The 22,045-nt window shown below is 45.3% G+C and overlaps 1 pseudogene; it reads left to right on the forward strand.

Moving 5' to 3' along the window:
• Window positions 1-21,082, forward strand: part of LOC120381419 — a 304,954-nt pseudogene extending 283,872 nt beyond the window's left edge.
• Window positions 21,083-22,045: the final 963 nt, after the last annotated feature.

Below are 22,045 nucleotides of genomic sequence, written 5' to 3' on the forward strand. Positions count from 1 at the left end.
ATCAAAACACACTGATGTACAAGAACGTAGCCAATATTCCTAACTTTAACTGCAAAAATGATACACCCACACAGGTAGTATCATCATCAGCAGCAGCAAGTTATAACCTTTTCATACGCACCTTACACGACAACCATTGTACAACATTTGCTGCTAATATAGAACAGTGGTTGCACCAATGAACTACACAGTCACAGGTTATATAAATAACATCACAGCCAGGGCTGGTGTTAGGGGGTAGCAAACAGGGCAACTTCCTGGGGCCCCAGACCCCCACAAAGCTACATTGCTTCGGCTTTGGCTTCAGCCCTGGGGGTGGGGCTCAGGGGCCCAGACTTCAGCTTTCTGCCCTGGGCCTCAGCGAGTCTAATGCTGGCCTTGCTTGGCAGCCTCCTGAAAGCTGCTCACACTTCAGGGGCCCCAGACCCCTGGTTGAGAACCACTGCCTTACCCCACGAATCACAGCAATGTTTAGGTTACTGCCAGGCCCAAAGGACCAGTCACTTCCTTAGGTCAAATGACTCTTAGATCTCCCAACAAAGACAACACTTGTAGCCAGTCCTGTCACAACCTGTATTAAGATTTATTTGAAAGGAAATGAGAGTTGTTTACAAAGTTAAAGCAGTGTGACAAAGCTCTGTCCTTGTCTCCATGGGCCCTGCATTTCCTGGTGGATTTCGCTAGCCTCAGGGGCTCACTGTGACCCTCCACGTAGCACTTCTCTCTAGGGACAAGGGTCACAGCCCACTGAGGCATTTTCGTCGTAAGCCAGCGAGGGAGGGGAGGCAAAGCTCCCCTCCCTTGCAGAGTCTCTGTTGTCTCCCAGTCTCAGTGATTAATCAGGGGAGCAAAGGGGGAGCCCAGGACCCCCCTCTATTCTAGGCTCCAGCCCAGGGACCCTAATAGTATCAGCTGTGGTATCTGACCTTTTAGAAACAGGACACATACAATTCCCTGTTCTACTTCCCCACAGCACCCCCACTTCCTCGGGCTCCACTTCACCCTTACCTCAGGGCTTCCTGCATTGTGCCTGATCTGGTGTGTACTGCTCCGTCGCTCCCACAGCTCCTGTTCTGCACACCCACCTGCCTAACTGGGAGCTCTTTAACTAGTTTCAGCCAGCCTCTGATTGGCTTCAGGGGTCCCAATCAACCTAGCTGTCTCCACGGCTTTCTGGAAGGATGTTAATTGGCCCCAGGTGTCTTGATTAACCTGGAGCAACTGTCATTTGGTTACCATGGTAACAGGAATTTGTTTAGCTTGGGGTTAACATACCTGTTTCTCACTACTTTCCTATAGCCAGCTGGCCTTACCCTGTCACAGCAGCTAATCATCCAGATGCAGACAAATTACAGTCTTAAATTTCAAAGGTAATAGAAGCTTCTATAATAAGCAAGCTCTGCATATTCTTTAGGACTAACCCCGGCTAGGCAGCTGGGGATCTCGTGCTTATGCCTAGGAACTTTGCCCCCCAGAGTCCAAGCAGCATACAGATCATCAGTTCCTTCTGTGTGGGGTTTTTCATCCCCTTCCTGCCATGTGCTCTGAGCTGCAAACTCAGCTAATGGGAAATCAAGAGCACAACAGTCTTTTGTCTTTAACATCCCATAATAGTCTCTCTGGTGTGGATGGACCTTTCCTGCCAGGCAGGGTGTAATGCATTCGACTGTCAATCAGCACTTCACCTAGGTAAAGTCTCTCTCCTGTCTGGTGATTTACAAAGCCACAGAGGCTCACAATGCAGCTAGTCAGATGTTAACCCAGGCAGCAACTCAGTAAAGCATTCAATAAAGTCTAAACATGTTCTTATAATCCTAATACCTGTTTTAACAATACTAACACAGGTGAGTCAGACTGATTCCACTGCGTGTTTGTCCATGTTCAGTTAAGACATAGAGGCTTGTGTAAGAGCTAACACCTCATCTGCCAGTGTCACAGGCAGGCTGGGCAGGGATGGTGTCTCTAGCCTCTGTTTGCCAGAAGCTGGGAATGGGTGACAGGGGATGGATCACTTGACGGTTACATGTTCTGTTCATTCCCTCTGGGGCAGCTGGCATTGGCCACTGAGCTAGACGGACCATTGCTCTGATGCAGTGGGCCCTTCTTATGTTCACAGTCTGTATGAGGAGAATCTACTCATTTGGACTCACTGGGGAGCTACAGAAAGAAACAAGACGTGCTGCGGCAAGAAGGCCCAGTCTCAGCGGCCCCAGGGTCACGCTTCCCAAAACCTAAAACTAGGCCCATCCCATGAAAGGGGCACTCCCAGGAGAGACTGTATAAAGGCTGGAGCATCAAACTGTTACCGAAATATCAGGTCCGTCTAGCTGAGAGCCAATAACAGCCTGACAGGGATAAGGAAAGATGCTTTATTCTGCAGAAGAAAGGAGAGCCCTGTAAATAGATACAGAAGACTCTGCCTGACACAAGTTTTACAGATCCTTTATACACATTCAGACAAAGACCAAGCTCTGTTAACACTTCATTGGTGGTTGCTAGATCCCGTGAAACCGTTATCTGGTCAGTGAAAACCGGCTTGGAGCAAGATTTCTCTGCTTTGAGGCAGAAGAGAAAAGATAGTTCAAAAGTTCAGGTTCCTGTGTACGTGAGGCTTCTGCTTCCCCCTACTGGCCGCTTGTAAGCTATTAAGGGGGGCCCCCAGTAACATTCACAGTCCCCCCTTCGGGCCTGACAATCCAAACGCAACCCAGATTGTCAGGCCTGATACGTAATTTACGATCAAGCTGAAGAGACAGGTACTGGGTTCTCTTACGGTCAGCAGAGCCTTTGGTTACAGTATTACACAGACATTTTGCACATTGCATTACTACCCAAACAATACATAGGAAGAACAGGAAGAAAATAATCCATTTGACAGTGGTATGGAAGAGGCCAGTAAACCATGACCCAAGGTCTGGGAGGAGGTCCTCAAAACTAAGGGTATGATCAAGAGATACAGTGTGGAAAACAGCTGCATTTTGTTTATACATAGGTCATCCTGATATCTCGTTTTTCCCACTTCAGAGAGATGCCAGTCTATCTACACATTCTCTACACAAGGTCAAAACAACTTCTCACACAGTTCTTTTCTGCTCTCCTCACACAATCCTCCCTTCTACAAATCTCGCGTTATTAAGATTACAGTTAGCCAGAGTTATGCATTAAGATCCCCTACAAATCCCTGTCAGTTCTTTCTGTGCTTCCACACTCCTCCCTTTTGTACTTCTAGTATAACAAATATTTTCAAACCTCTATTTGCATTAAGCCATGGATTTCAGATTTTACATCAGATATTTCAACCTTAGGGGTTTTGATTGGATGTAATGACAATGCATAATTAGCATGGACATGAAAGGTATTACTTTTCGTACATCCTTTACTACAATAACAACAACATCATAATCCTAAGCTAACTAATAGCAATACAAGCAATAACATTTCCATAGCAATAATATGATGGGATTGTTACACAGTTTTGGTCACAAAGCACAATACGTCATACTTAGTACATAAAATAGACACTCTATAAGCTGTATGAAAGGCATACTTTTCAACTTGATATATATTTTGAAACATGAACTTGCCCTTGTAGTTCAGAGATTCTTTGAACCTCTGGTAACAATGAAAGCAAATCTTGAAACCATTCAGGTACTAAAGTAGTCCAATTAAAGAGTATCTGGAACCTAAGGTTACTTACAAAATTCTATCTGCAGGCCAGTAAACAATATGATTGCCTGCAGTGATAATGAGATGAAAATGTATATCTTGCAATGTGGTGGTTTTAACATACACACAGCTATCATTAGCTTGAAAAAGTAGGTGTCCTGTCAGGATAGTTCCTTGTCCTCTATCCTCCCAGGAAACGTTATCATGAACAGTGATGACTTCCCCTGGCTTCAGTTTATGGATACACTGAAGCTGTAGGGATTCTAACAGCCAAAATGTCAGGTGTTATTCTAGGGCACTGACTATAAATCAGTTAGATATCCCAGGTGGTCTAATTTCCCAGATGTCTCGGTGAATAATCCAGTCCCACATGCATCCTCCCCATGGACCCGGCAAGATTCGGTATGTGGAGCCCACACCCCCCTAACCGGTCCATATGCTTGGAAGGAGCACTGTGAATGTCCACACTTCCACCCAGAAAGCGTCCAAGTATATCTCCATGGCCACAGATCAGATGGTTCCTGATGTGTCTGTAAGGGCAGTGGGCCAAGTCTGGTGCTCAAGATCATTCCGAATGGCCATCAGCTGATCATTCAGGAAATCCTGAATTTCTGAACATGCTAGCTCCCACTGCAATGCCTTCCCATCCTCAGTGATATTAATACCATCTCTCTCAATAACTTTTGGGTCATAGAATGAAGGATGGAAATGACATGTAACTCACCAACTCCAGCCTGTACTTGGGTTAGCTGAGCTCCAGCAATAAGGCTAGTGGCCTTTTCTGGTTAGCCCAATTTCTCATCATGTTCTTGGCTCTTAAAAACATTCCAAATGGCTGCTGCACTATGAGCCCCATCCCATAGGGATCCGGTCAAGTTCCTCTTCTTCCAGAGGAAATAACCCAGTCCCTCTGTTGCGCTAATCTAATGGCAGCCCCTTGTGAGCAATTTGGGTATGTAGAGGTGATCTGGAAACTGGATAAGGGCAATGTAAATTTGGCAGTCCCTAGTGTTGTATTAATCACAGTTCATTGATGTCCTAATACATCTCTCTTTGGTGTAGTGCTACATCACATCTATTATTTAATTATTCTCAGGTACTTTCAAAAGGCATTAACATTAATAGCATAGGAGGGGGTGTGTTACAGGGGTAATAGTGTAATGGAGGAGATGGCAAGGGCAACAAGGTGCCTTTGGTACTTATCATTTAAAATCTAATTAGGGAGGGCAAGACCTGAAGGATTTATCCAGAACACAGGGCGCAGCCTGTAGAATAAACCCCAAAATCCAATCAATACCATATTCCCAAGCAGGAGTCCCACAAATTTCTTCCTGCCAGTGTATAATTCTTTGTTTCTTCACCAGGATCAGTTCTCAATGTCCTTTCTAGTCAGGAATTTCTGGACTTTGGCAATGGCAGTGGAGAGAGTGTTCCTTCTTCTTTCCCGAAACAGTCGTGGTTCAGCATCCTCCAGGGGAGAGGTTACCAGCACATCACCCTGTAATGGTTTTGCTTGTTCTAGAAAAATTCAAAGGCACAGTAGATCTGTCAGTGGACAAGGGAGAGGTTACTAACACTTCACCTTGTCCTTTTTCCCTGCTGTCCAGAAGGCACAGCAGAGCTAGAAGAAGGAATAGGCTAATCATCAGTAGGAGAATCCTCCTGAGGCGGAGGGGTCTTTTTGCAGTGAGAATCATGGGTCCAGGCAGTCAGTCTTTGGCACTTCACAGCGGTGTTGGTAGTCATCAGGACTTAATAAGGGCCTTTCCAGCATGGAGCCAAAGCAGTCTTTGGCTGGTGGACCTTTACATTGATCCAGTCTCCTGGTTCCAAGGAGTGGCAGGGCTGCTAGGGTCTTTGGGTAGCACTTCTTTACCTGTGAGAAAAGAAACCTAACACATTTCATTAGTGCCTGGCACTGTTTTGCAGATCTCATAGCTGCTTGAGCACATTCAAGCCCCGCCTCCCCTTTTCTTGGTTGTCAGCCAAGTCTTAGCTGTGAGCAGTGTCCTTGAATGGGGCCAGTGTCTTATCTTTAGCCTGAGCTTGCTAGCTATTTTTTTCCAGTTAATTAAGAACATAAGAACGGCCATACCGTGTCAGACCAAAGGTCCATCCATCCCAGTATCTCTCTACTGACAGTGGCCAATGCCAGGTGCCCCAAAGGGAGTGAACCTAACAGGCAATGATCAAGCGATCTTCCTCCTGCCGTCCATCTCCATCCTCTGACGAACAGAGGCTAGGGACACCATTCTTACCCATCCTGGCTAATAGCCATTTATGGACTTAGCCACCATGAATTTATCCAGTCCCCTTTTAAACCCTGTTATAGTCCTAGCCTTCACAACCTCCTCAGGTAAGGAGTTCCACAAGTTGACTGTGCGCTGCGTGAAGAAGAACTTCCTTTTATTTGTTTTAAACCTGCTGCCTATTAATTTCATTTGGTGACCCCTAGTTCTCGTATTATGGGAATAAGTAAATAACTTCTCCTTATCCACTTTCTCAACATCACTCATGATTTTATATACTTCTGTTATATCCCCCCTTAGTCTCCTCTTTTCCAAGCTGAAGAGTCCTAGCCTCTTTAATCTTTCCTCGTATGGGACCCTCTCCAAACCCCTAATCATTTTAGTTGCCCTTTTCTGAACCTTTTCTAGTGCTAGAATATCTTTTTTGAGGTGAGGAGACCACATCTGTACACAGTATTCGAGATGTGGGCGTACCATGGATTTATATAAGGGCAATACTATATTCTCCGTCTTGTTCTCTATCCCCTTTTTAATGATTCCTAACATCCTGTTTGCTTTTTTGATCGCCTCTGCACACTGCGTGGACATCTTCAGAGAACTATCCACAATGACTCCCAAGATCTTTTTCCTGACTCGTTGTAGCTAAATTAGCCCCCATAATATTGTATGTATAGTTGGGGTTATTTTTTCCAATATGCATTACTTTACATTTATCCACATTAAATTTCATTTGCCATTTTGTTGCCCAGTCACTTAGTTTTGTGAGATCTTTTTGAAGTTCTTCACAGTCTGCTTTGGTCTTAACTATCTTGAGCAGTTAAGTATCATCTGCAAACTTTGCCACCTCACTGTTTACCCCTTTCTACAGATCATTTATGAATAAATTGAATAGGATTGGTCCTAGGACTGACCCTTGGGGAACACCACTAGTTACCCCTCTCCATTCTGAGAATTTACCATTAATTCCTACCCTTTGTTCCCTGTCTTTTAACCAGTTCTCAATCCATGAAAAGATCTTCCCCTTTATCCCATGACAACTTAATTTACGTAAGAGTCTTTGGTGAGGGACCTTGTCAAAGGCTTTCTGGAAATCCAAGTACACTATGTCCACCGGATCCCCCTTGTCCACATGTTTGTTGCCTCCTTCAAAGAACTCTAATAGATTAGTAAGACATGATTTCCCTTTACAGAAACCATGTTGACTACTGCTCAATAATTTATGTTTTTCTATGTGTCTGACAATTTTATTCTTAACTATTGTTTCAACTAATTTGCCCGGTACCGACGTTAGACTTAACGGTCTGTAATTGCTGGGATCACCTCTAGAGCCCTTTTTAAATATTGGCGTTACATTAGCTAACTTCCAATCATTGGGTACCGAAGCCGATTTAAAGGACAGGTTACAAACTTTAGTTAATAGTTCCGCAACTTCACATTTGAGTTCTTTCAGAACTCTTGGGTGAATGCCATCTGGTCCCGGTGACTTGTTAATGTTGAGTTTATCAATTAATTCCAAAACCTCCTCTAGTGACACTTCAATCTGTGACAGTTCCTCAGATCTGTCACCTACAAAAGCCGGCTCAGGTTTGGGAATCTCCCTAACATCCTCAGCTGTGAAGACTGAAGCAAAGAATCCATTTAGTTTCTCCGCAATGACTTTATCATCTTTAAGCGCTCCTTTCATATTTTGATAGTCAAGGGGCCCCACTGGTTGTTTAGCTGGCTTCCTGCTTCTGATGTACTTAAAAAACTTTTTGTTATTACCTTTGGAGTTTTTGGCTAGCCGTTCTTCAAACTCCTCTTTGGCTTTTCTTATTACACTCTTGCACTTAAGTTGGCAGTGTTTGTGCTCCTTTCTATTTGCCTCACTAGGATTTGACTTCCACTTTTTAAAGGAAGTATTTTTATCTCTCACTGCTTCTTTTACATGGTTGTTAAGCCACGATGGCTCTTTTTTAGTTCTTTTACTGTGTTTCTTAATTTGGGGTATACATTGAAGTTGGGCCTCTATTATGGTGTCTTTAAAAAGGGCCCATGCAACTTGCAGGGATTTCACTTTAGTCACTGTACCTTTTAACTATTGTTTAACTAACCCCCTCATTTTTGTATAGTTCCCCCTTTTGAAATTAAATGCCACAGTGTTGGGCTGTTGAGGTGTTCTTCCCACCACAGGGATGTTGAATGCTATTGTATTATGGTCACTATTTCCAAGCTGTCCTGCTATAGTTCCCTCTTGGACCAGCTCCTGCGCTCCACTCAGGATTAAATCTAGAGTTGCCTCTCCTTGTGGGTTCCGCACCAGCTGCTCCATGAAGCAGTCATTTAAAGTATCGAGAAATTTTATCTCCGCATTTCGTCCTGAAGTGAAATGTTCCCAGTCAATATGGGGATAATTGAAATCCCCCACTATTATTGGGTTCTTAATTTTGATCATTCATTCATTCATCATTCATGCCCGTCACCCCAGCCGGGTATGGGCCGCCAACCACAGATCTCCATAGTCTTCTGTCCTGGGCCATTCGCTCTAGCTGGTTCCAGGTATAGCCCATTTTTTTGCTATCAACCTGAAGGTCGCGTCGCCAGGTATTTCTTGGGCGGCCTCTTTTCCGCTTGCCTTGGGGGTTCCACTGCAGTGCCTGTCTGGTGATGTTGGTTGGCTGCTTCCGTAGTGTATGTCCTATCCAGCCCCACCTTCTCTTTCTAATTTCTTCCTCTGCTGGGAGTTGATGGGTCCTCTCCAAGAGGTGGATGTTACTGATGGTGTCTGGCCAGCGGATCTGGAGAATCCTTCTGAGGCAGCTATTAATGAAGGTCTGGATCTTCCTGGTGGTTGTTTTGATTGTCCTCCAGGTTTCAGCTCCATACAGTAGGACTGATTTCACGTTGGAGTTGAACAGTCGAATCTTTGTTGCCAAAGACAGCTCTCTGGAGCTCCAGATGTTCTTGAGCTGTAAGAAGGCTGCTCTTGCCTTACCAATCCTTACTTTGATGTCTGCGTCTGTGCCACCCTGCTGGTCGATGATGCTACCTAGGTAGGTGAAGGACTGCACTTCTTCCAGGGGGCGTCCATTCAGTGTGACTGGGTCGTTGCTGATGGAATTGATCCTAAGGATCTTGGTCTTGTCCTTGTGGATGTTGAGGCCAACCTGTGATGACGTGGCTGCCACTACGTTGGTCTTCTCTTGCATCTGCTGTTTACTGTGCGAAAGGAGTGCAAGGTCATCGGCAAAGTCCAGGTCATCAAGCTGGGTCCACAATGACCATTGGATTCTGTTCGTTCGCTTGGAAGTTGATGTATTCATAATCCAATCGTTGACGAAGAAAGAGAAGTGGAGACAACAAGCATCCTTGTCTGACTCCGGTTCGCACCTGGAAGCTGTTTGTGAGCTGCCCTCCGTGGATCACTCTACAGTGTATGCTGTCGTATGAATTCTTGATCAGGTTGACCACCTTTGCTGGGATGCCATAGTGCCGAAGGAGCTTCCAGAGGGTCTCTCGATCCACGCTATCGAATGCTTTCTCATAGTCAACAAAGTTGATGTACGAGGAGTTCCACTCCATAGACTGCTCGACTATGATGCGGAGCGTTGCTAACTGGTCCATGCATGATCTGTTCTGCCAGAAACCTGCCTGTTCATCTCGTAGCTGTGGATCGACGGCATCCTTCATTCTCTCTAAGAGGACTCGGTTGAAGACCTTCCCTGGCACCGACAGGAGTGTGATTCCTCTATAGTTGGCACCGTTGCTGAGGTCTCCTTTCTTGGGGATTTTGATGAGATATCCCTCTTTCTTGTCAGCCGGAATCACTTCTTCTTCCCATATCTTCTCAAAGAGGGGGTACAGCATTTCCACTGAAGCATCCAGGTCTGCTTTCAGGGCCTCTGCTGGGATATCGTCAGGTCCCGCCGCCTTCCTGTTCTTCATCATGGTGATGGCTTTTCTGATCTCGTCTCTGGTTGGTTTATCGCAATTGATTGGGAGGTCCTCGTTGGCTGGGTCGATGTCTGGTGGATTTGGTGGTGCTGGTCTGTTCAGGAGTTCCTCAAAGTGCTCCGCCCATCTGTTCATCTGTTGTTCTATTCCTGTTATAGACTTTCCCTGCTTGTCTTTAACGGGACGTTCTGGATTGCTGAACTTTCCAGACAGTCGCTTGGTAGTATCGTACAGCTGTTTCATGTTACCGCTGTATGCTGCCTGCTCTGCTTCTGCTGCCAGTCCATCCACATAATCTCTCTTATCCTTCCTAATATTCCTCTTCACTGCTCTGTGGGCTTCAGCATACTCTTTTTGAGCTTTGGCCTTTGCTGCTCTAGTCCTGCTTTTGTTGACTGCTGCCTTCTTCTTCTTTCTGTCTTCTATCTTAGTCAAGGACTCTGCTGTGATCCACTCTTTCTGCTGGTGTTTCTTAATTCCAAGCACTTCCTGGCATGCTGACCTAAGTGTGTCTCTCACTTTCTGCCATCTGTTGAGTACACTGTTTTCCTCTTCCTCAGACCGATCCTGTAGTACTGAAAACTTATTCTTCAGCGTCAATCCAAAATCTTCCTTGGTCTTATGGTCCTTCAGAAGGTTGACGTTGTACTTCGCTCTTCTGTCTGACGCGTCTATCCAGTTCTTCAGCTTCAGCTTCAATCTGGCCACCACTAAGTGATGGTCGGACGCCACGTCTGCTCCTCTTCTAACTCTAACGTCCTGCAAGGATCTTCTGAACTTCTTGCTAATGCAGACATGGTCGATCTGGTTTTCTGTCATGCCTGCTGGCGATACCCAGGTACTCTTGTGGATCCGCTTGTGAGGAAAGATGCTGCCTCCTATGACCAGGTTGTTAAGTGCACACAGATCCACAAATCTCTCTCCATTCTCACTCATCTCTCCCAGAGCGTGGGTCCCCATGACTTGTTCGTATCCTGTGTTATCGGGTCCAATTTTGGCATTAAAGTCTCCCATAAGGATGGTAATGTCTTTGTCTGGGAGAGTCTCTAATATTTTCTGGAGTCTGTTGTAAAAGTAGTCTTTGTCCTCCTCTTCACTGTCATTGGTTGGAGCGTAGCACTGAACAACATTCATCTTAATCCTCTTCATTTTAGTTCTGAAGGATGCTGTGATGATCCTGGGACCATGTGCCTCCCAACCAATCAGTGCTCTCTGTGCCTGTTTGGACATCATGAAGCCTACTCCCTGTGTGTGGGGTGCGTCGCTCTCTTCATGTCCTGAATACAGCAACAGCTCTCCTGTCAACAGTCGTCTCTGTCCAGCTTGCGTCCATCTTGTCTCGCTAATGCCTAGTAGGGTCAGGTTGTTGCTCCTCATCTCTGCTGCAACCTGCACCGTCTTTCCTGATTCGTACATGGTCCTCACGTTCCATGTGCCGATGGTAATCCTCCTGGTTGTAAGAAGGGTAATCGGCTTAGTGGCTTCCTCGTGGCTTTCACCACCCAGCGTCATGCGTCTTCGAGTTGAAGACCCTTCTTTTTCTAGGCTAAAAGTCTCTGTTAACTCTATTGTTGGCGTTTCTATAGCAAGCTGATTTTTACAGGGTGGAGTTGCTAGCCCCACGCCCAACCCTCCTCCTTTACCCTGACTTGGGACAGGCAGATGGCCCCAAAGGACCTCTCTGGTGGAGTTTTAATTTTGATGGCCTCTCTAATTTCCCTTAGCATTTCATCATCACTATTACTGTCCTGGTCAGGTGGTCGATAATAGATCCCTAATGTTATATTTTTATTAGAGCATGGAATTTCTATCCACAGAGATTCTATGGAACATGTGGATTCGCTTAAGATTTGTACTTCATTTGAATCTACATTTTCTTTCACATATAGTGCCACTCCTCCCCCTGCACGACCTGTTCTGTCCTTCCGATATATTTTGTACCCTGGAATGATTGTGTCCCATTGATTGCTCTCATTCCACCAGGTTTCTGTGATGCCTATTATATCAATATCCTCCTTTATCACAAGGCACTCTAGTTCACCCATCTTATTATTTAGACTTCTAGCATTTGTGTACAAGCACTTTAAAAACCTGCCCCTGTTTATTTTTCTGCCCTTTTCTGATGTGCCAGATTCTTTTTTATGTGACTATTTATCATCTGACCCGGCCCTTACATTATACTCTTCCGTCCTCTGCTCCTGACTATAACCTGGAGATTCTCTATCATCAGACTCTCCCCTAAGAGAAGTCTGTGTCCAATCCACATGCTCCTCTGCAGCAGTCGGCTTTCCCCCATCTCCTAGTTTAAAAACTGCTCTACAACCTTTTTAATGTTTAGTGCCAGCAGTCTGGTTCCACTTTGGTTTAGGTGGAGCCCATCTCTCCTGTATAGGCTCCTCCCATCCCAGAAGGTTCCCCAGTTCCTAATGAACGCGAACCCCTCCTCTCTACACCATCATCTCATCCACGCGTTGAGACTCTGAATCTCTGCCTGCCTACCCAGCCCTGAGCGTGGAACTGGGAGCATTTCTGAGAATGCCACCATAGAGGTCCTGGATTTCAGTCTCTTCCCTAGCAGCCTAAATTTGGCTTCCAGGACATCTCTCCTACCCTTCCCTATGTCATTGGTACCTACATGTACCACGACCACCGGCTCCTCCCCAGCACTACACATAAGTCTGTCTAGATGCCTTAAGAGATCCGCAACTTTCGCACCAGGCAGGCAAGTCACCATACGGTTCTCCCGGTCATCACAAACCCAGCTATCTATGTTCCTAATAATCGAATCTCCCATTACTAATAGCTGCCTTTTCCTAGAAACTGGAGTTCCCTCCCCCGGAAGGATTTGTCATTATTGAATTTCATCCTATTTACTTCAGACCATTTCTCCAGTTTGTCCAGATCATTTTGAATTTTAGTTCTATCCTCCAAAGCACTTGCAACCCCTCCCAGCTTGGTATCGCCTGCAAACTTGATAAGTGTAACAGAGAGACTGTTACTGGGAGGGGTTCACCATGTGTCAGAGGGTTACACCCTGGTGGGAGGGGGCTAGGCCTGTACTGGGATACGGTCACTCTGTGCTTCACAGTGTGGCAGAACCTAGAGTGTCCATTAGCAGGGAACAATGCTGGGGGGAATCGACATGTGGAAAGGACAGAAACCCCACCTGAATTCTCTCACATTGCCCTTCTCGCCCTGGCAGGCTACAGAATAACGTCCACGTTTCGCCCCAGATCATCCCCTCCTCCTAGGAGGAAGGAAATGGCTGCAATGGAGCTGGCTCAGGTAAGGGATTCTCAGGGAGCTGGTGGTGGGTTCTGCTTGGAGGGAGAGGAGCAGTAAATGTATAGGAGGGTGGGAGGCAGGAACTATCTAGGGTGTGGAATGGGAGGGGACAGGATGTGACAAACCTGTTGAGACTTGTGGACTCTAGGGTGTGATGGGTTGTTACCCCCGGGTGCAGTCTGGGGGGCTTCTGGGAACCACTGTGCCCTCTAATCCTCAAGCTGGGCTGGCCCTTCTCTCACTGCTTTGCTGGAGATTCAGCCAGCCTCTCCAGGCCCTGTTATCACCCAACACGACAGCAGGTGGCACCATGCAGCCAACTAAGCTACCTGAGTGTTTTACCTACGGGTACGTCTTCACTACCCGCCGTATCGGCGGGTAGCAATCAATTTCTTGGCGATCGATATATCGCGTCTCATCTAGACGCGATATATCGATCCCCGAACGCGCTCCTGTCAACTCCGTAACTCCACCAACCCGAACGGCGGTAGCGGAGTCGACATGGGGAGTCCCGGACATCGATCCCACGCCGTGAGGACGGTACGTAATTCAATATAAGATACTTCGACTTCAGCTACGTTATTCACGTAGCTGAAGTTGCGTATCTTATATCGATTTTCCCCCATAGTGTAGACCTGCCCTAAGCCACTCAAGGAGAGATAGAAGACAAAAGCCAATTTCCCAGCCGTAAGTGGTAGCAAACAGATCAAAGCAGATTACTTAAATAACCAAAAACTCAAACTAAGCCCAACATACGATCTGGATAGAATTTGAATTAGCAATTTCTCACCTTGACTGATGATAGAAGCTGTCCACCAAGTTTCCATACACAAGCTAGAAATCCCTTTACCCTGGGACCAACACTTTCCTCCAGTTCAGTCTTTGTTCCTGAGGTGTTTCCAGGAGTTTTCTTGTGTGCAGAATGAGGCCAAGAGATGATGTCACACCCCACCTTATGTAGCTTTTCCGTATGGCAGGAACCATTTGTTCCAAACTCCGTTCCCAGTCCAGTTTGTGGAAAAATAGAGGTACCAAAATGGAGTTTAGTGGCATATGGTCTGGTCGCATGTCCTGCTGAGTCATAGTAGCCGTGACTCATAGGCTGGCTGAAACATTCACGGGAAGGCTAAGCTCTTCCACGGTCCATTGTCTTTGTTGATGAGCCATGATCACTGTCTGGCGGCTTTGTTGTACCTGAAAGGCTCGTTGTGGATGTTACCCAGAGTAAGCACATTTGAAATACAGATACAGAGTCAATATCCATAACTTCAGTTACGATTATGATACATGCACACAAATAGGACAGTCATATTCAGGAAATCCTAACTTTTCCAAAGACACTGAACATATGATGCGTCTTGCATAAAATGCATCGTAATTATGTCCTAATCATTTGATAATCATACCACTATGCTGAATGTGGGGTGTAGTGTCAGGGCCTAATTTCAAGGCACAGAAGTTGGGAATGGAACTTCCCCTCTTTGTGGAACAGGAAATAACCCTCTAGCCAGGACTGTGAAAACTTCCCAGACTCCCAGTGCTGAAACCTGAACCTACTGACACTTCATTAGTTACCACCAACCCCGACCTTTGTGGCAACTGCAAATGTTGTCGGTGATGATTTTATATTCTCTTCCAGGTCATTGATAAGAATGTTAAATAGCACAGGGCCAAGAACCAATCTTTGTGGGAACCCCCTAGAAAGAAATCTACTCAAGCATGGTTCCCCATTTACATTCATCGTTTTTAATCTATTTAATGTATGTTGTGTTTATTTTGTATCTTTCTAGTTTTCTAGTCAAAATGTTGTGCTGAACCAAGTCATACGCCTTACGGAAGTTTAGGTATATTACATCAATACTATTAGTTGCAACCAAACTTTTGATCTCATGCAATAAGGATATCCAGTTAGTTTGTTTGGATCTGTTGTCTCTGAACCTTTTTAATTGGTACTAATTATATTACCCTCCTTTCATTCTTTATTAATTAAATCCATATTCGCTGCTCCATTATCTTGCCCAGTATCAGACTAACACTCTTGTAATTAGCTGGGTCATCTCTTTTACCCTTTTAAAATATTGGCACAGCATTAGCTTTATTCCAGTCTTCTGGAATTTCCGCAGTGTTCCAAGTCCTAATTAAAATCAACATTAACAGTCCTCCACACTCCTCCACCAGGTCTTTCAAAACTCTTGGATACAAGTTATCTGGACCTGCTTATTTAAACATGTCTAACTGTAATAGCTGCTGTTCAACATCCTCGTGAGTTATTGTTGTGATGGAAAGACTGTCAGCGTCAATGTCTTATATGACTTACATCTCCAAATCCAGGAGAGAAATATTTATTGAACACTTTTACCTCTTCTGCATTATTTTCATAATTCTGCCATTTCCATCTAGTAATTTACCACTACCATTGTTAGGGATTAAGTTTGTACTTAATATACTTTTTAAAAACTACCTTCTTATTTTCATTAATTGGTCATTGATTTCTGATAGCTTCCCTTGCCAACTTTCTACAATTCTGACTTTCTAACTTCTATTCTTTACTATTAACTTCCCCTTTCTTCCATATATTTTATTTGGAGAGTGTTGGGATTCCTACCAGGGAACCACCAGCATGGTCCAGAGACAGCCCCATCTCCTGTATCAAGCTCTGGCTAGTGGGTATGTGGTAAATGTGATGACCCTGCCTCCATCTGTCAGTTGGGAGACACAAAGGTTCTCTCTTTCCACCCTCTGATGCCGCCTGGCTGTTCTAGGCAAGGTGGGGTGGGACTCTGTTAACATGTGCCTTGTGGAGCTTCCATTTACCTGGTGCTGCTGTTCCGTGAATAGTGGGGCTGTGAGTGGAGCAGCGGGTCCTGAATGTTGGACTCTTGCTCTTTCAGAGGCCGGTGACCTTCGAGGAGGTAGCTGTGTATTTCACCAGGGGAGAGGGGGCTCTGCTGGACCCCACTCAGAGAGCCCTCTACAGGGGTGTCATGCAGGAGAACTATGAGACGGTGACCTCGCTGGGTAAGGAGTCCTGTCCCCTGGGTTATTAGAAGCTGTGGGGTCTCTGAAGAACCTGAGCAGTAATAACTTTATACCTTTATTCATCATACAAGTTTTGAGAAGTGTCGTTGTCTCCCCACTTTTTGCCTCATCTCCCACCCACTAGTATCATTTTTGGCATGTGCCTTTTCGGTGCCGTCAGTCATTTTAAAATTGCATTTAATGTATCCTTATTGGCTACATTAATCACTGTAGCTTTCATGCCTTGTCCTTATTTTAAGAGGAAAATACGCCACTTGTAGAATTCTAAATTGAGTAAATAGGTGTATGACTCATGCCTGGCTTGTGTGACAGTCAGATGAGCTCCTATTTTGATAGGAGAGCGTATAATGTTGCCATTCAGGACCCCACGGGTGAAGGGAGAACAGAGCTGTGGGAGGGGAGGAGAAGGGGGGAGTAGATAATTCTGGGGTGCCAGGACATGGGGAGGGTGTGTGCAGGGTTAGAGCTAAGAAGCAGCAGAGAGGGATGAGGTAGTGAGAGGTGAAGAGGGAACACAAGAATCTCCCAAGGTGCCGGCAGGTGGTGCTGGCTGAGAGTAATGGGAAGAAGCGGAGAGGAGTGTGGTGGAAGGGCACCCAGGAAGTGGCTCAGTCTCAGGTGTTGAAGCTAAGTGGCCTGTCCTTGTAGAAAAGTGGGAGCCCTTGGGGGTCTAGTGCACTCAAGGGGCACCTCCCAAGGACTGTTTAAAAGCCAGGGCATTGCACAGATCCTATGGATCCATGACAGTGCCAGAGGTTCAGCCTTATGCGGAAAAGATACAAAACAAGAAAAGGATCTAAATGCGTGTTTACCATCGCTCCCTCTCAGTCCTCATGGGAATCCCTGATCCGTTCCAAAGTGTATTAAAACCTTCCTTAAAGGCTCACCTCTTGGTTATCAGGTCATGTCCATTTGTTAGAGAGTTTTCCCTTCACCCTCCCACTTCCCTGGTTCTTGTCACGCAGACAGCAAACAGCAAAAGACCAGAAGTCCGAAGCACAGATAATGCGATGTTTATTGGGGTTATTTCCAAGCAAGCATATTCCACTACCCTAATGAACTTAGAACCTAGAAAAATTAATTATGTAGCAGACAGAAACAATTAGAGAACCAGACTGATTAGCAAGGTAAAAGTGGTGGCCATAAAGATAGAACAATACAGAAATGAGGGTTTCACAACCATTGATAGGGGGTTTCTTGCCAGACAGGCTGCTGTCAAACTAAGTTTTCTTTATCCATCTTAAGATCTGTATCTTTATCTGGTGGTGATGGGCACTATCAGGACAGGATCATCTTCCTAACAGCCCAATAGCACCTTATTTCAGTGTGACTGGTTTGGGATGTGAGGATGTGACCCTTTGCTTCCCAGCTTATGGCTGCCCCTGCTGCTTAGCCAAAGGCCTTAGCCTAAGAACAAGGCCTCAGACTGTCACAGTGAGAGAAGGCCCAGACACAGGCGGACTGAGATTTTGATTCTTAGCTAGTTACAGGGGTATAGAGACAAAGTGATAAAAATACCCCAAAGTTCTTAAAGTCTAGGCTTTACAGGCAGGCCTGAATATCTCTATTCTAACAGTGGGTTCTAGCCCTTCCCCCATTCTGTGTCTGTCCTGTCTATTTAGATCAGGGGTTGGCAACCTTTCAGCAGTGCTGTGCCGAGTCTTCATTTATTCACTTTAAGGTTCCGTGTGCCAATAATACATTTTAACGTTTTTAGAAGGTCTCTTTCTATAAGTCTATAATATAGAACTAAACTATTGTTGTATGTAAAATAAATAAGGTTTTTAAAATGTCTAAGAAGCTTAATTTAAAATTAAATTAAAATGCAGAGGCCCCCCCTCGGACCAGGGGCCAGGACCCAGGCAGTGTGAGTGCCACTGAAAATCAGCTCGCTGCCGCAGGTTGCCTACCCCGATTTAGATTGTAAATTCTTCAGGGCATGGGCCATCTACTATTCTCTGTTTGCACTTTGCCTAGCACAATGGGGACCCTCTGTTAGTTGGTCCTTAGGCACTAAGGTAGTGAATATGATTTGTTATAATAGTAACTCTCCTGCCACTTTGAGCCAAGGAAGATGGCCTTGGGATGCGTAGCCTTATTTGGGGTGTGTGAGTAATGTTGATTTGATTTATCAACTTAATTTAATGTGAATTGTAATTATTTTAATTAATTAATAATAATACTTAATCATTTATGTTAATTAATATGGGTTTAGGCTCGCCAATTTGTTTGATCAGAAGATAAAAGTTCGTGTTTCGAATTGGGTTCCACAGAACTAATAAAAGGACCTTCGGGGGTATGACAGGAAGCTCACACGGAGACATATATAGTCATAACGACTTTTTATTAAACTCAGTGAAATGTAAAACAGGTAGAATTACAGAGTTACAATTGTATTACTGTTATTCAGGAGATACATATGATGATACAATATTATGTGCTGCAAACTTTGGTTAATATTCACACCCTGTTTTGATACACTGATATTGGTCTCGCCTCTGGCGGTTCTGGTTTCACAGCTCTTGCAAGGGAAACTAATGTAAAGAGCTCTCAACGCTACTTTGGAATTTACTTTTTAGCTCAACTAAATAATCTAATACACAAACTAAAATAAAGTTTAGAGAGACCAAGCTTAGCCGAGTCCCTTTTGAACGTAAAGTTTGAAAAGAAAATAAGTGTGGCCTATTACTGGTTAATAGCCGTCGTAGATGGATAGCATGAATACGTAGTTGAAGTTGGTGAAGTGTAGAGAAGAAGGAGGAGGTCGAGGTGCGGGTAAAAAGAGGTAGGTTACCTCTTTTTATAGAAATAAATGCCGGAAATCCTTCCTCTTATGCCCAAATTTCAGTCTTCCCCCATAGAAATGTTAGGGTACGCTTACTCCATAGGCTAGTATGTATATGCGTATGGATGGCAGGTGTCTGCACACTTGTGGGGTACTTGTTAAGTGTGTGAGTACAACTTTGAAAAATTCCCTTTGCTATTCTTCATTGTCTGTTGGTCTAGGTAAAGGGTCTTAAACCTAAGCGTAGGCACTTTATTTGGGTATAGGAAAAACAGTTCCTTTTCTGGGTGAAAGGGCACAGGATATAGCTATGGTAACTTTGCTTTAGCTTAAAATGCAGATTTTTGGCCAGTAGGTTTCTTGCATTACAGCCAAACATAGATTTATTAATTCATATTAAAAATATCACAATACTGTACTTATAAGAAAAGAGATATTGATGCAGGCAAGCAGATGAATCCTGAGGGCTACAGATGTTACTGCCTAAAAATGAGATGGGGTTAAAACTATGGAATATTCTTTGTGACAAGTATCCCACAACTTCCACTGACGTCCCTTGTTTTCTTTGCCTGGAATAGGGTTTCCAGTTTCCAAACCTGATGTGATCTCGCAGCTGGAGAGGGGAAGAGCCATGGGTCCCGGACCTCCAGGGCTCTGAGAAAGAAGTGGTCCCGAGAGCTGCCTTTGCAGGTGAGGAATCAGTTAAACAACTCAACAACTGCTTAGGAATGCAGGAAACATTTGGGATGCCCTACAAAGATCCCGTGAGCGCTTCAAGTTCAGGATTGTTCCCTGCAGATGTGGAATCATTATGGCAGATGTCACTCATGGCTTTCCTCCTATTCTGACTGACAACTGGCAGCAGGTCCCTCCCCGATCTCACTTTCCCCTGAGAGTTATGGTGCAATGAGGACCCAGAACTGATCCCTTCCTCTCTTCTCTGTGGAAGGGTTTGGGGAAAATCAGCTCCTGATAGGTTTGATCTCTCCCACATATATTTTGGTTTGATCATCCCTTTTTCCATTCCTCTCTCTGACATTTCCTTTTTCTCAGTCACAGGGAGTGACCTATGTCTGGATTCTCTCTGTCTCCCATCCGGCGATGGGCTGGTGAGTGAGAACGAGGAGGAGAAACCCCAGCAGGAAGACACTGTGCAAGTAGATCCACATTGGATGTTATCAGGAAGATCCAAAGGGAATGTTTCCAGGAGTTGTGCAGTCCCAGAAAACACAAAAGCCTGTAAGACTCAGCAGAGGCCAGAGGAAAACGACAGTAGCGACTCAACCCTTATTCCACGCAACAGAATCAACTTGGAAGAGAGACGCTACATGTGCCATGAGTGCGGGAAAAGCTTCAATCGGCGCTCAAACCTTATCGCACATCAGAGAATCCACACTGGGGAGACGCCCTACACGTGCTCTGAGTGCGGGAAAACCTTCAGTCGGAGCTCTCACCTTATCACACATCAGAGAATCCACACAGGGGAGATGCCCTACACGTGCTCTGAGTGCGGGAAAAGCTTCGGGCAGAGCTCTCACCTTATCACACATCAGAGAATCCACACTGGGGAGACGCCCTACACGTGCTCTGAGTGCGGGAAAGGCTTCAGTAGGAGCTCACACATTATCGCACATCAGAGAATCCACACTGGGAGACGCCCTACACGTGCTCTGAGTGCGGGAAAAGTTTCAGGCAGAGCTCTCACCTTATCACACATCAGAGAATCCACACAGGGGAGACGCCCTACACGTGCTCTGAGTGCGGGAAAAGCTTCAATCAGAGCTTTGACCTGAGCGCACACAGGAGAATCCACACTGGGGAGACGCCCTACACGTGCTCTGAGTGCGGGAAAAGCTTCAGGCGGAGCCCTGACCTTATCATACATCAGAGAATCCACACAGGGGAGAAGCCCTACACGTGCTCTGAGTGCGGGAAAAGTTTCAGGCAGAGCGCTCACCTTATCACACATCAGAGAATCCACACAGGGGAGAAGCCCTTCATGTGCTCTGAGTGCGGGAAAAGCTTTGGGTGGAGCTCTCACCTTATCACACATCAGAGAATCCACACAGGGGAGATGCCCTACACGTGCTCTGAGTGTGGGAAAAGCTTCAATCAGAGCACTCACCTTATTAGACATCACAAAATCCACAGGAGAGAGAACTGTAATAAATCCCTTGACTAGGGCTGGCCAAAGTTTTGTTTTTTTAATTACATTTGCTAATTCCCACATAGTGATTTTTGCACCATCTTCACCAAGGTCTCTCAGCTCCACCAGATCAGTTGCCTTCTTCTGCCTTTTGCAGCACACCCTTCTTTGGGGTCAGTCCTGTGATCTTTTCTATCACCTCCTTTCCTTTGAGTCGAAGGAGTGTGTGTCCCTCCTGCCAGGAATCTTCATCAGCTTCAGGTGGGGGAGAGGTTTGATCCCAACAAGCTACACTGAGGCAAAAAGTACCTGTGCCTGACATCCACTAGGGCTGTACATGGCGTTGGCTGCTCAAGTTAGTGATCTTAATGTAAACATTTGTAGTGCAGATGCAGCCCAGGTGCAGGGGTTGGCATTAGCTTTCCCCTTGACCTGACCTAAACTCCATCACTTTTCCTAGTCTAAACAAACCCTGAGCATCACGGTTATACTGTTCCCCCATTTCACAGCAACTGTTAGTCATCGAATTCTCCCTTGGGGAACCAATTGTTTCATTCCCAGTTGCTCTGATGTTGCTTCAGGTTGTGCTGGGGAGCAGATATTTTTATTATCATTTTCCACACTTAAAATATATTGAACTATAACAAAGAGCAGGAAGAGGGCAGGGATAGGGAAAAATGTCATTTCACCCATTGTAACAACAGACGTAGTTAGGGTAAGACAGAGGGATTCCCTTATTCCCCATCACCATCCTCCTTCAATCCGTGCTAGAGCCTAAGAATCCTTTTCCTTTCCCCCGTTGTGGGATGGGAGACGTCCCAAAGTGCTCCCTGTGCTATAGCACATGGCTAAGCTCAGAGAATAAACCCCCAATAACCCCTGAGCTTTGCTTTTTTAATTCTGTGTTTCCGATTACTTCAAGCCTGGGCATTGTGATTATTT

Source organism: Mauremys reevesii, linkage group 14 (assembly GCF_016161935.1).
Source record: "Mauremys reevesii isolate NIE-2019 linkage group 14, ASM1616193v1, whole genome shotgun sequence".
Taxonomy (NCBI): Eukaryota; Metazoa; Chordata; order Testudines; family Geoemydidae; genus Mauremys; species Mauremys reevesii.